At 38.6% G+C, this 12,096-nt stretch overlaps 2 pseudogenes; both read left to right on the top strand.

The window, feature by feature from the left end:
- Positions 1-1,622: 1,622 nt before the first annotated feature.
- LOC112605894 lies at positions 1,623-2,720 on the top strand (annotated as a pseudogene).
- Positions 2,721-4,439: 1,719 nt separating this feature from the next.
- LOC112605893 overlaps positions 4,440-12,096 on the top strand; it is a 31,682-nt pseudogene continuing 24,025 nt past the window's right edge.

Below are 12,096 nucleotides of genomic sequence, written 5' to 3'. Positions count from 1 at the left end.
AATACTAAAAGAGATGAATACAAAATACACATGGCCATGCTTTGTAAATTGTAACTTATTATGTACCTTTTTGGCCCTTCACATCTCTGTCCCTGATTATTCTGACTTGGAAAATCTAGACTTGCCAGGTTTACACTTGTATATAGATCAAGCCGAATCATAAAAGCAGTGCAAAATTGGCAGGTGCTGACATAATTTGATTAACTATAACCCAGTGGACACATCTCAAAGTATTTCCTGAAAGAAGGGAAAGTATGTAGTGAGTTAAGAATATCAATGTACAATCTGTTATATACCAAATATTTTTTATTTTTGTCATGTTCATGAAGACATTTTCTTCTGCCTTGCCATCATTTTTCGTTGGCCTTTAAAACTTTTTTTAAAAAAGACTAGCTTTATTGAAGCAAAATTCACCTAAAATAATGTTCATCAATTTTAAGCATGCAATTTAATGAGTTTTGACAAATGTATTGAGTCATGCAACCACCACTGCACTCAAGATATAGGACATTTTCATTATTCCAAAAGTTTCCTTATGCCATTTTGTACTAAGTCTATTCTCTTTACCCCGGTGCCTGACAACCACTGCTCTACTTTCTGTCACTTTAATTTAGTCTTTTCTAGAATTTCATACAGATGAAATTTTACATTAAATAGTTTTTTTGTGTGTTTGACTTCTTTCAGTAAGCATACTTTATTTTAATCACAAATATGTATTTTTGTGTGTAACAGTAGTTCATTCCTTTTTATTGCTGAGTAGTATTCCATTACATGGCTATAATACAATTTGTTTATCCATTCACCTGTTGTTAGGCATTGAGTTGTTTCCAGCTTTTTGGCTATTAAGAATAAAGCAGCTATGCCAGGGACTTCCACTTCTGGGCAACTTAGAGAAACATTAACACTCAATATAAAGGGGATAAAAGAAATAAACAAAGTTCACAAGAGAGGAAAAAGACAAAATATTCAATGCTAATGAGGGAGGGATAAACCAACACTGTCAACTCAATCTAGTGGAATGTAATTTGGTACAATTTTCTTGAAAGCAATTTGAGTATCTGGACAAGAATCTTAAATTATTCTTGCTTTTTGACCCAGTAAGTCCATATGTACTACAGTATGATTGTTATAGGAGTCAAAAGTAGCATGGAAAAACTTAATATTTATTAGGAAAGTTGTTGAATACCTTGTAATTTATCTTTCAATTGTATATTTTGTGATCATCAAGAATTGTATTTTCAAAGAATTGTAATGACATAAAATGATCTTGATATAATTGTAAATGAATAAAAAGGACAAAAGAATTTAAAAACAAGAATATCAATATAATTTAAATAGAGTTCATAATTTGGAAATTGGTTGAGGTTGCAAAATCAAGCATTATTGAATGGCCCAGTAATATAAGTAGCTACATATAAACAGAGTTTCCAGTAGAAAACCAAGCCAGGCCAGGGCTTCAGCACTATGTTTACAATATGTTTTTATTCTGTTGGTTCAGTTTAGATTGTGAAAAATGCTTTTTGTATCTTTTTCTCTGGATGAGAATAATCTCACTACTCTTTCCTTATACAGGACAACTTTATTGGCACAAAAACTAGCATGTTTCCTAATTGATGAGCATCATGCATGGAGCCAACAGCTCCAGCCTGACACCAAGATATTTCTCAATGGGATTCCCGGGCCGGAAGCTGCACACATCTGGATCTCCCTGCCTTTCTGCTTCATGTACATCATTACTGTTGTGGGGAATCGTGGACTTATATAGCTCATTAGCCATGAGGAGGCACTGCACCAACCCATGCACTACTTCCTAACCTTGCTGTCTCTTACAGATGTTACTGGATGCATGTCATTTGTTCCCAATATGTTATGTATTTTTTGGTTTGGCCTCAAGGAAATTGACTCTATTGCCTGCCTTGTGCAGATGTTTTTCTTTTTTTTTTTTTTTATTTTTTTTTTATTTTTTATTATTATTATTTTTTTAATTTTTTTTATTTTTTAATTTATTTATTATTATTATACTTTAAGTTGTAGGGTACATGTGCATAACGTGCAGGTTTGTTACATATGTATACTTGTGCCATGTTGGTGTGCTGCACCCATCAACTCGTCATTTACATCAGGTATAACTCCCAATGTAATCCCTCCCCCCTCCCCCCTCCCCATGATAGGCCCCGGTGTGTGATGTTCCCCTTCCGTGCAGATGTTTTTCATCCACATGCTGATGGGCATGGAGTGTGGGGTGCTCATGGTTATAGCTCTAGACTACTATGTGGCCATTTGCTACCCTCTACACTATTCCACCATCCTCACCAACACTGTAATTACCAAAGTTGGGCTTGTCACCTTCATTTGAAGTGTGTTGCTTATGATTCCATTTGCTTTCCTGATCAAGCGTCTTCCCTATTGCAAGGGTAACCTCATCCACCACACCTATTGTGACCATATGTCTGTGGCCAAATTATCCTGTGCTAATGTCCAGATTAATGCCATCTATGGTCTCATAGCTGCCATATTGATTGGGGGGGTTTGACATATTCTGTATCTCCATATCTTACACCATGGTTATCTGTGCTGTAGAGAATTTGTCATCTGCAGATGCTCACCACAAAGCCTTCAGTACCTGTACATCACATATATGTGCTATTTTCATCACCTATGTCCCAGCCTTTTTCAAATTCTTCACTCACCACTTTGGGGAACACACCATACCTGGATAAGCAGGTAAAGATGTTATATTGATGAAAATTATATTCTTATTTGCTAACATAAATGATATATTTTAATATCACATTATATAGAGTCAAATAGAAAAATAGATTAATCATACCATGTATTTTTGCAATAAGATTTTCATACTTGGGAGTAAATCCTGAGTTTTATTTTATTTTATTTTTTTTTTTTGAGACGGAGTCTTGCTCTGTCGCCCAGGCTGGAGTGCAGTGGCGGGATCTCAGCTCACTGCAAGCTCCGCCTCCCGGGTTCACACCATTCTCCTGCCTCAGCCTCCCGAGTAGCTGGGACTACAGGCGCCCGCCACCTCGCCCGGCTAGTTTTTTGTATTTTTTAGTAGAGACGGGGTTTCACTGTGTTAGCCAGGATGGTCTCGATCTTCTGACCTCGTGATCCGCCCGTCTCGGCCTCCCAAAGTGCTGGGATTACAGGCTTGAGCCACCGCGCCCGGCCTGAGTTTTATTTTTTTAAAAAAGCTAAAATTATAAAGTGCCTCTGTGTGATGTAAATCATAAGCTTATCAATAGTAAACTTGTTATATCTTAGAATTAGGTTTTTTCACTTGGTAAAGTTTGTTTATCAGGTAACTTCATTTAAGCCATTCAAAACCTATCAAACAGATCAATAAATTACTTTTCCTAAATTGTCATTTTAAAGCATATACAAGGTCTAATGTTATAATAATGTTTCATATTTATTATTTCACCAACCTTTTACTTCAAAACTATGAGATAGGTAAAATTGTCTGCATTACATAAATGAAGAATATGAGGTACACAAGCAGAAAGACTAGAAGAATCTTAGAATATTACAATTAAAATTTGAAAGCAATAATGTCAATAGACCTATGCCGGGGGTGGGGGAAGAAACAACAGCAACAGCAACAAAGTAAAACAGGAACATATCCTTAAAATTTGGATAAGTAAAATGCAATAAATAAGATGTATTTGAGGCACACGAGTAACAATCGCAAATTAATTTTGTTATCTTCATCATTACAAATTCAAAAGTAGGTTTCATGAAAAAAAAAAGACTCTGAAAACTAAGACTCAAAATTGAATTACAGCCAGCAGGCCAATATCTTTGAGAAATTTCAAAAAGAAGTATAAGTTGGATGGCCATAGAACAAAATTCTACTCAGTATTCATGGGAGAGGGGAGAGAGAGAGAGGAGAGAGAGATAGAGGTAGAGACAGAGATAGAGATGGAGATATAGATAAAGTTAGAGATAGATATAGAGATGATAGAGATAGAGATAGAGATGATAGAGAGAGAGATAGAGATGGGAGACAGAGAGACAGAGAGAGAGAGAGAGAGAGAAGGGAAGGAAATAAAAGGGAAGCAGAGGGAAACCAAGAGGACTGAGAAAGATAGTGATAAACATTTTATTTCAAGCTGCATCTTGTGCCCTAGAGATGCATTTTATTTCAGGTTGCATCTTGTGCCCTAGAGATGGGTGGCAGAGATCAGCAGGCTTTCTGAAACAGACCCAATATTCCTACATCAACTTCACACAGTTAGATTAGATCTAGAACCAAGGTATCAAAGAACTCACATTGAGGGTTCAATTTGTTAAACCATGTTTCTTTTTCAAACTATAAGAGATATATTAATACTCCCAAGGGAAAGGAAGAAAAATAAAATGACAAAGTGATACAAAGTATGGGGAAGATTATCTTGTTTCTACAGAATCTCCAGAACCACTAAGTCAATCATTTCAGATGGGCCACATGTTCAGAGATAAAGAAAATGGAACAAAATAATAACACAGGTGGGAGGACACAATACAGCAAACATTCCATAGGAACTGCTTCCTCTCACAAGTCTCTACTAATAGTTGTGTTTTGTGTTTTACTGAACTGGCAAAATTAACTAGTATCTTATCTCACTCTTTCCCTGAGTTATGTCCCTTATAAATTAATAACAAATGTACTTTCCCTTAAATTAAAAAAAACTATAGATGTAGCTTGTTGATGGATATAAAAATGCTCTAGGAATAAGTGCTCGGTGTCACAAAGTGAAACCCGCACTCAGGCAAATGTTCTCTTAGCAAGGCAATTTACTTCTGCAGAAGGGTGCCACTCACATCAATCAAGATCACAAGAGCACAGGGAACAAAGGAGAACAGCGAGCTTTAATGTCTAACGGTAGTTTCTACTTCTGTGTCACTCCCCCATGGGCTGGGGTCAGACTGCACAATCTCAGCTAACCTGGTTTGTTACTTGCAGATATCTTTCTAAATACGGAAGGGAAGGGAGACGTGTGGAACAGTGGTGAGGCCTGTGAGATGTGCAGTTTCGGAGGAACAATGGGTGCAGGTAACTAAGGGAACAGATGTGAGTTATTGATTAGAGTTGACGGGAAGCAGGTAGGCTGTTTTACAGTAATTAGGGGCAAGGAGGAACAGGTAAGTTGAGTTTGAGAACAAAAGACAAGGAAGTTAGCAGGCTAAATCTTTGAAGAGAAACTCAGAGAAATTCATTGTATCTTACAATTCTTCCATTTTAATTTTCTTACGATTCTTTCTCTTCAAATGTTTTTAACATGTCTTGGCTTTGCCATTTGATTTGATCTTCTAAAAGGAAAAGCTTACTTGAATAAGGTGGTGGAGAACTAAGGGAGGCTTTAGTAAGTGCTGTTTGTAAAATCCTTTGTATTAGCCTACAGATGCATGGTATGACACAACACCCAACAAGAATGAGTACAACTATTACGATTGCAAGAGAAATATGAATTGAGGCTATGATTCTTTTCCATTTACTGAACTACTTTCTTAGCCATCCTGAAATAGGGTCACTGACTCTAGATTTTTAGCTAATTTATTGGATAAAGTGATAAGTCTTTGTAAGGCCTTCATTATGCTCCTATGAGGGCAGTGTTGTTTGGGATGAAGGTACAACATTGGGTTTTAATCATAACACAAACCCCACCTTTTTGGCTAATAACATGTCTAGAGCTATTCTGTTTTCTTAAGCTATTGGGCTAGTAGGCTTTAACTGGTCAGCTATTCCTTTGATAGCATCCTTGGTGCAATTAACAAACTGTTGCTGATTACAATAGATGTAATTTATTTTGTACATTTTTATTAATAGTTACTTTAATAGTACATTTTTATTAATAGTTACTTGTGGAAATACAAATTCAAATCCTGAAGTTATTTGGTCTCAGGCTTTGAACCTCTCAGGCACTCCTCGTGGAACACTAATGGCATCTATGTACACTTGAGAGTCAAAAGACTTATAAAGGGCTTCTCTTATTTTTCAGTGTTGTGGTTTTTCTTTACCTGGTTGATGAAATGCTAGAGTGAAAGGGATAGCCAATTGGACAAGAGCACAAGTGCCGCTCCTGTTACTTGGCAGAGCGTCCAGTAAGGGTATACTGCAATACTACCATACATCCGCTCAAGGATGACTAAAGGCAGACTGATGGGTAAGCTTTTGCAAGGGGCTAAGCTTGCTGCAACCTGTTAAGGTTCCAAGGAATGACAAGTTCTCCTCCTGTGGTGAGAGACATGAGGTGAAACTGATGTTGGGGCCTGACCTGCAGGGCGTTGGACTTCAGGATATAGCAGAGAGAGAGTTTGGCATGATTTGTTGCCTTAGGCTGTGGAATCTTGGAAAAGAGCTGCTATACAGCCCATGCCTGGTTGACTGAAGGACTATCCTAGTGGAAAGGAGACAATCTGGGTCTCTGGTCTGCTGTGCACCCAAGAATAACAATTACTTTTGTTCAAAGTGCAGACGGAATATTGAATCCATCCCAACTAGGCATCTATATCTTGATATCTTGTTTCAATTGCTAGAGTTTGTCTTAGAACCTTCACTTCTATAATATTTACTTTGACACTGTTGTTGAGCAGGGTAGAAAGTTAAGAAGGAGAATGGAGGGTCAATAAAGCATATTTTAAAGGGGCCTACAGTGTCGTATCCATTGGCCTCTGCTCCTAAGTCATAAAAGTGTTCCAAAGGAAGTGTATGGTTGGTAGAGGTAGGGACATTAATAGAGATAGTTACTGGGTTACAATGGTAAAGTTGGTAACTAGAGGGGGTAGTTCCTTTGGTAAGGAGGAGGTAAGATTTTAGGTTGGTACAGGCTTCTGGGGAGGTACCGCTGTGTTCATTGGTAGTCAAGACATCTGCTCATTGAGAACATCTGCTCATTGAGAACATATCTCCTAACTTGAGGTGCCTTGGTATCCCCACTATGAGCAAGGCGTGGGAGTCAGTGGTTTCTCTGGGGCAGAGGTATTTTTCTAAAGGAGAGACATACCTTTGCCATTGTTCATCCTCTTCACAAGGCATAACAAGGCAAGCACCAAAGGTAATGATTTGGGGTGTGTCTGACTTAGTTACATTGATAACAAGGTCAGCAATAGAATGAAGAAAGAAGAAAGGGTAACAGAATAGATAAAAGAGAGCTAAGCTTTTCTTAACTTTAGTTTGAGGGGGGTTTTCCCTTGGAGAATGGTCCATGACTTTGGGGATGGTGATGCTTTCTTGACTCGGGTATGATGGGTCCATCTTTTGCTATTTGGACTACAGTTTCAGTGGTTAGAAGCACGCCAGCTCCTTAGGCTGGTGTCGATGTACTGGGAACTTTAGGGGTGGCGCCTGTACTGGAAAATTCTGAGTTCTGAGGGAAGAGAAAGTGGAAGATAAACCAAGTATGTAGGAATGTTGGCAGTAGATTGTTTTGGGAGGTGGTTTGGACTTACTAGGGTAATAGGAAGACAGAAGACATTTGATCTATAACAACCAAGTCTCTAGACTTGTTTGGCTAAGGGTATACATTCCTATACATGTATAAACTTTGACTGTGTTATACATCGCTTGGGGTCTTTAATGAGTAATATTTTTTTGAGTTCCCTTTAGTGCCTACAGGAGAAATGGCAGCCTGTTCAGCTTATCTAATTTGCTAGGTTTTTTTTTTTTTGAAAGGCAGGCTTTTCTGGTGCTTGGGGACATGGACAATAGATACTTGGGTGATTAACTCCTCATGAACAAGGCTTTGACTTTTACTATTAATCCAGTCTGAAATTTGCTAAATGTATGAACCACTGTAAAAGCATATTTAGAATTAGTATAGATGGTTCTTTCCTGGTCCTACAGGTACTTTAAAGCTTGACTAAGTGCATACAGCTTATAAATTTCTCTAGGAACTTCTTTATTAACTGCTGAACACCTGTTGCATTCTTTTTCCCTTCATCATTCCTGAAGAGGGTTTCTTCTAAGTTTGGTCAGACGTTTGTAATCAGTTAAATCTAAACATGTGTGCTTTCTTTTTAGATTTGGATCTCTTGTTAAGAAACTTGCAAGGTTAAGTGAATTATCAGTAGTTAATGTTAAACTATCCTTTTTAACTCATACTTACACAAATATAATAGTTTTCTGGTGGTACATTTTAATATAAGTGACTTTAAAGAATCAAAGTTCTTTTCTGGTGGATATTTTCACTTTTCACACTGGCCTGACCATAATAAGTGCTAATAGATTATCTACTACTTGCTCAGGAAACTTAGCTGCAGGGATGACTAGCTGCTTGGAGCCGTATGTGAAGCCCCGTATTTACTTGGCTCCGGCAAAAGTAAGGCGTATGTCCCATAATGTAGTCTGCTCAGGACCTAGGCTGCGGCCTGGTCCACGTGTCCCACAGAGTTGCCGTCAGTATGGTGCAGGGACCCTAGACCAGCCAGGGGTCAGGAGCATGGGCTTTTTCTGCCATGGGGGTGCACTATAGGCCAGATGATGCCAACAGCATGTTGCGGCAGATTCTTGATGTTGCTAGCCTGGCAAAAGCCACCTGGCGAATTAGGAGCTTGGAGTCCTTTCAGAGAGTGGGACTTAAGACAGGCTGGGCCTGAGGGGAAGAGTTCGGGGTATTAGGTGGGGGACTAGGGGTCTTAGGTGGAGGATGATCCAGGGGATCCCCTGTGCTGTTCTCTTTGCTAGGATCCCCTGAGCACCCTCCTTCACTGTCTCCACAGTAGGGGCAGGTGCATAAGAGAAAAGGGAGGACAGGTCTTTGCCTCCAACAACAAGCATAGTCCAGTTCTTGAGAAACTGGGTTTTTATTATTTACATGTTAAATTAAAAGTTGAGATAGTATATCCTCAGTTGACCCAAACTTTGGCCAGAAGATTGAGGGACTGCGGATAGGTCTTTGAGTCCCAATAGAAAAGCAATATTTGATAATTTGTTGCTTTTTGTTATGTTTAGTTCTTTCATTATTTTCCCAACATTTTAGCATGAGACCTAGGGGTCTATCCGGTGGTATATCTTTGTTACTATTCATCTTTTTTTGATGAGACTTAGGAGACTATCAGGTGGTATATTTTTGTTAGTATTCTTATCATTTTTGCTTGTAATATTTTCCATATGGGGTCTTCGCTAGGTGCAAAAATCTCTCATATTAGGAATTTCTTGCCTAGCAGGGGATTGCTGTGGCTCAACCCCATCATACTAGAGATTTCTTGCCTATTTGTGTGTGTAAGACCCCCCTTGTGTGGTATATTTGTGTGGTATATTTTTGTTAGTATTCTTATCATTTTTGCTTGTAATATTTCCCATATTGGGTCTTCGCTAGGTGCAAAAATCTCTCATATTAGGAATTTCTTGCCTAGCAGGGTATTCCTTGCGGCTCAACCCCTTATATTAGGAGACCTCTTGCCTATTCTTCACTGGAAGCTTTACTGAGGCTCAATTCACCTATTCTTTAGCCCCACCTGCTGGAGGCTCTTTGCACTCTTTTTTCACTTTGTCCACTCTGGCCGCTTTCCTCGCAGGAGTGTTTCAGGTTCCTCTTAGCATTGATGGCGAGTCAGTATAAACCCCTGACGGGACCCCTGAAGGGCCGCCCATGTTAGGTGACCACGGAACTGCAGATTGGACTCATTCATTCTGCACAGCAGTAGTATTTGTTACCTTTCACTCACTTTCAAACTTCAGAATGCCCGGACCCCTGGTCCCTGACCACCAAGGAAGTACTTTGTCGCCCCTGTGACATTTCCTACCTCGGTCTGTGCACAGAGTTTACCTGGTCACCGTGGTATTGCAAGCCTCTCCTCCCCACATTGCTGAGAGCCTGGGTTTATTCATCCCAATGAGTGGGTCTCCATCTCCCCTCCTTGAGACCACTGCAATGGGGCAATAGAATGCATCTCCCCTGGGTAGGGTGGACCGAAGACCCCTTTCTGAAGGAGAATGGGGATCCTGGACGAGCCCCCAGAATTATTGGATGTAGAAATGCTCTAGGAATACATGCTCAGCACCTCAAAGTGAAACCAGCACTCAGGCAAAAGTTATCTTAGCAAGCCAATTTATTTCTGCAGAAGGGTACCACTCAAGTCAATCAAGATGGCAAGAGCACAGCAAACAAAGGAGAGTAGTGAGATTTTATCTCTGACAGTAGTTTCTGCTTCTGTGTCACTCCCCCATGGACTGGGGTCAGACCGTACAATCTGAGCTGACCTGATTGCCTACTTGCAAATATCTTTCTAAATATGGAAGGGAAGGGGGACGTGAGGTACAGTGGTGAGGCATGTGAGACATGCAGTTTCAGGGGAACAATGAATGCAGGTAACTAAGGGAATGGATGTGAGTTATTGATTAGAACTGACAGGAAGCGGGTAGGCTATTTTACAGTAACTAGGGGAAAGGAGGAACAGGAAAGTTGAGTTTGAGAGCAAAAGACCAGGAAGTTAGCAGGCTAAATCTTTGAAGAGAAACTCAGACAAAATTATTGTATCTTACATCGTCTTTCAAAAAAAAAAAAAAATTAAAGCTATTTTCAAAGCAGTCCTATAAAAAAGCTGAAAAATGAATACCATTGCCCAAGGATAGTTTTACTATTCGCTGGGCTAATTAAAGACCAGAAATTTAAACATGCCCCAGAGATTCTGGTACATCGTGTCTTTGTTCTCATTGGTTTCAAAGAACATCTTTATTTCTGCCTTCATTTCGTTATTTACCCATTCTGGAGAGGCTACCACAATCTGAATTTAGTACAAGAAGATATTGTATTATGAGAAAGAACAAATAGCAGTAAGTTTAAGGAAAGGAAGAGAGATTTGGGAAAAGGGTATAATTAATTATTCTACATTTCCTATTACTTCAACTATAGGGACTTCATTTAGACTAACATTCTTCTTGTGTAACTCATTCCTCTGAGTAGGAGAAGCATCAGCTATCAGTGAGTTATGGGTGAGTTACATGCTGAGCCTTGATGCTTCACAGAAGTCAATCTCCCTGTCTGAATAGGCTGCATTCTGGTCTGTCCACATTAGCAAACTCAGTGGCCGACCTTTCCAAAAGAGATTTGTATGTGACTGTGCTAGGTATTGGATGAGCAAGCCAGTCTAAATCAGAGGCAAGGCCATTTTGACTGAAAAATCTAAAGCCTCATTTTCCCAGATGTATATCATAAAATTGTTGACTTTCTGTGTCAACTTCCTTACCTCCTGTGTGTCTCAGCTCTGAACTGAGGAGGAAAGTATAAGGTTGTATTAACAGGCCCTAAAAATTCCTGAAATATTTTAAAATGGAATTATGATGGAAAGATAAACAAATAAGGTAGGGGTAAAGTCAAATGAAGCAAAAGCACAAAGGAATGTATTATAAGTATAATGAGATGTAATGTCACAAATGACAAATATCAGAAAAGACTTCCAGAAGAAACAAATGCTCAAGGTGATACTGAAATATAAACTGGTGTTAACAATGTGGAAGGGGAATGGGAGGTACTGTTTAAGGAAGAGGAAATGGCCAGCATGGAGGTCTTGAGAAATGAATGTGCCACACATGAAGGGACTGAAAACAAGATTAAGTGGGCTCGAATCAGGGGCCAGTTCTATCCAAGTTTATAGTACACAATTTTTTTTTAAACCTAATGCATTACCTTTTTGTTGTTTTGTTGTTGTTGTTTTGCTTCATACTAAACCTAGAGTCCTATGCCTATGATGTCAGGTAACTTAATAGAGTCATTTTTGGGTTTATGGTATGAACAAGAGAGATAATGAAAAGGTTTAAAAAGATGAATGATAAAAGCTTTCCAACTGGAGATAACAATTTTTTTAATGTGATACAGAAAGTTGAGAAAATAATTTTTGTAATAACTATTGGCAAAAGTGGCTAACCACATAGAATATATTAAAATATTTATAATATATGATATATAAATATAATTTATTTTATTTATTTATTTTTTTCACAGTTGATGGGACTTCACATTATTTTTTTTAATTTTTTTATTTTTTAATTTATTTATTATTATTATACTTTAAGTTGTAGGGTACATGTGCATAACGTGCAGGTTTGTTACATATGTATACTTGTGCCATGTTGGTGTGCTGCACCCATCAACTCGTCAT

The sequence above is a fragment of the Theropithecus gelada genome, chromosome 14 (genome assembly GCF_003255815.1).
Source record: "Theropithecus gelada isolate Dixy chromosome 14, Tgel_1.0, whole genome shotgun sequence".
Taxonomy (NCBI): domain Eukaryota; kingdom Metazoa; phylum Chordata; class Mammalia; order Primates; family Cercopithecidae; genus Theropithecus; species Theropithecus gelada.
This window is presented reverse-complemented; position numbering and strand designations above follow the sequence as displayed.